The sequence below is a fragment of the Saccoglossus kowalevskii genome, chromosome 21, assembly GCF_978046115.1.
Source record: "Saccoglossus kowalevskii chromosome 21, keSacKowa6.1, whole genome shotgun sequence".
Taxonomy (NCBI): domain Eukaryota; kingdom Metazoa; phylum Hemichordata; class Enteropneusta; family Harrimaniidae; genus Saccoglossus; species Saccoglossus kowalevskii.
The window spans coordinates 7,320,367-7,323,482 of record NC_140661.1 but is presented as its reverse complement, the minus strand read 5'-3'; the positions used below and the strand labels follow the sequence as shown (position 1 = coordinate 7,323,482).

The following is a 3,116-nucleotide window of genomic DNA, read 5'->3' as shown; positions in this document are numbered from 1 at the left end:
TCGTGAACAACCAATCACTGTGGGTGATGGCGAACAACCAGTCAATGTAGGAAATAGCAAACAGCCAGTCCCTGTAGGAGATGGCGAAAAGCAAGTCGTTGTGGGAGATTGTAAACAGCCAGTCACTGTGGAAGATAGAGGACAACCAGCCACTATGGGAGATGGCGAACAGCCAGTCACTGTAGAAGATGATGAGCAGCCAGTCGCTATGGCAGATGGCAACAAGCCAGTCACTGAAGGAAATGGTAAACAACCAGTCACTGTAGGAGATGGCGAACAACCGGTCACTGTGGGAGATAGCAAACAGCCAGTCACTGTGGGAGATGGTGAACAGCCTCTCACTGTGGAAGATAGTGAACAAACAGGTACTGTGGAAGATGGTAAACAGCCAGCCACTCTGGGAGATGATGAACAGCCAGTCGCTGTAGGAGATGGTGAACAGCCAGACACTGTGAAAGATGGTAAACAGCCAGTCACTGAGGGAGATGGTAAACAGCCAGTCACTGTGGAAGATGGTAAGCAGCCAGTCACTGTGGGAGATGGCAAACAACCAGTCACTGTAGGAGATAGCAAAGAGTCAGTCAATGAGGGAGATGTTGAACAGCCAGTAACTGTGGGAGATGGTGATCAACTGGAAAGTAGCCAGCCTTCTTCTTCTAGAACAACACAATGTGAGTTTTAAATTAATATTAAGTTAATAATAATAATATCTTTATTACCAAACTAAGCTAGATATGTATATTAATACATCTAGGACTTCGCAGGTACTTCACATGATATGTTCCACGTAAATCTGTAGTAGCTTTATCAACTGACTGTTGTTTTGATTGGTTACATGCAAATGAGAACAATTTGAAATAGTCAGTGCAACATATTTTATTTTCCAAGAACCAGGTAGCATCCAATAATGGTTTACATTCATCTCATTAGTGAGTAGAAATGACAACTAACACAATTTATTTACTAATTATTTTCAATGATAGATAATCATTCGCCAGAAACAAAATATAGTGTCAGAGATGGTGATAAGACTGTGGAATATGATGAACCGCGAGTAATTGGGAGAGAATCTGAACATCCAGCCACTTTGGAAGATAACATTACTGCAAGGAAAGAGGAGCAGCTAGGGGTATTTCTTTTCTCTTAGACTTTTGCTATAGAGAAAGGAACATATTGAATTAGTTCCATGCACCATTTTCCATTTAAGGTGTTTAAAAATTAGATCACTTTAAAAAAACTTCTATCAAACTGTTGCCATTAATGCAACTTTTGCACATATATCTGTAAATTATAGCAATATGCCATGGATATTGTACAATTGCATACTAAAAGATCTGAGCACGTCCACTAAATTCAATAAAATAAACTGGTCCAGAAAATTCTGGAATCATCATTATGCTTTTATTATTTTTTTAAAATGCATCAAAGAATGCATATTTTCTGTTTGAAAGGATATCTCTGTAATGTATGTATTTTAATGTCCCAACTACCCGTCTGGTCAAGATATGATAACACAGATTTCCCCTGTTCCTCTCTAGATAACAGAGAAACACTCTCTCCAACTTTTTACACTTTAAAAATATATAACACTCTAACTGAACACAAAATGCTCGTCTTATTCGTCAGAATGTCATTTGTTGTTTGGTACGTCACCAAAATTAGTGTCGCTGGTCAACACATTTTAGATTGGTGGAAGATTTCACCATGCTCATGTTTGATGACTACTACTACAAAATAAGGTCATCTAAATTCGTCCACTTGATATTGCAATATATATTGCAATGCACACTAAACTGGAAGGCGGGTTGATGCAAAAACTGATGTGAACTTCACTATGCCACACTAACTACCTTGTCCAAATGTAACTCGAAATATAATGTAATAAATGCAGACATGCATAATTTTAATATGAATCTTATGAACAATGCTGAAATGTGTACAATGTTTTGCAAACAATTCTGTGCTGTAAAACAAGAACGTGGAACCCTATTCGTTTAAAAGAAATCCAGCAAATTAAACCAATTGTTAAGGTTCATTTATTTATTGAACAAAAGAGCAAACTTTCATAACTAGCACTATGTACTGGATCTGCTTGACCAGAAAATCTTCAATATGCGGATCTACTAACAATGTCAATTTATGTACTAATATGTACTTATGTGGAAATAACTGAATACCATAACAATAGTACAATAATTCAAATTATGAAGTTAATTTATTCACATATTATGAATGTGAGGTTAACATTATTGACTACATGCAGATGGATAGTAGGATTCGGGAATTAGGTATTCAGACTCTTATAGAAGATATCATTTATATACAGCAATCGTCACGTTGTGAAATTGGGAATATGGGAACAAAAGTCGTTTGCACTGGTGGCGTTGAGTTAGGAGTTCAATTTTTTATTCGGTCAAGAGAAAATGGAGCCCCTTCCAAAGCTGAGAGAATTGAAAAGCATGTCATAAAGGTTAGTTTGTATTAAAAACATTAATATATGTACGTACATAGTTTACATCAATACTGACTCCCGATTTTTCATTGTTTACTGTTACTGCGAGTCATGGTGTTCTACGTCTGATGACTGTTTCTATGTCTGACTGATAAGAGTCATCTGTTTCTATGTCTGACTGACAAGAGTCATCTATCTGTTTCTATGTCTGACTGACAAGAGTCATCTGTTTCCATGTCCGACTAATAAGAGTCATATGTTTCTATGTCTGACTGACAAGATTCATCGTTTCTGTGTCTGACTGACAAGAGGACATATGAGAAAGAGATACTCAATTGTGTAGTCGTGGAGGGGATTATTCCTTTTGAATTTCTTGACTAAATAAAATAAACGCCTATTTAGATAATCATGGTACAATTTCCCTACTGACTATGGCATTCGGAGCAGTTTTGTCAAATGTTGTTATTGTTCAAATGTCCAAATCTATGGTTTTATGGTACAGAAGGAACAACTGAGATATCATGCAGGAAAACGGAACCTTCTAAGGTGACCTTTTTGGCATTGAGCTCTATTCCCTACTCCTGGGTGGTCTTCGCATTGTACTCTTTGCTAGGGAGTAGAACATCACCAGCAGTTCAATGTTCCAATGTTATTTGAAAACTGA

General features: G+C 37.1%; 1 long non-coding RNA gene across 1 annotated transcript; it reads left to right on the top strand.

The window, feature by feature from the left end:
- The first annotated feature begins 482 nt into the window (after positions 1 to 482).
- LOC146729606 (uncharacterized) lies at positions 483 to 1,393 on the top strand. Its single transcript, XR_014928081.1, has 2 exons — positions 483 to 671; positions 984 to 1,393. It is a non-coding gene; the product is annotated as an uncharacterized LOC146729606 (long non-coding RNA).
- The last annotated feature ends 1,723 nt before the right edge of the window (positions 1,394 to 3,116 follow it).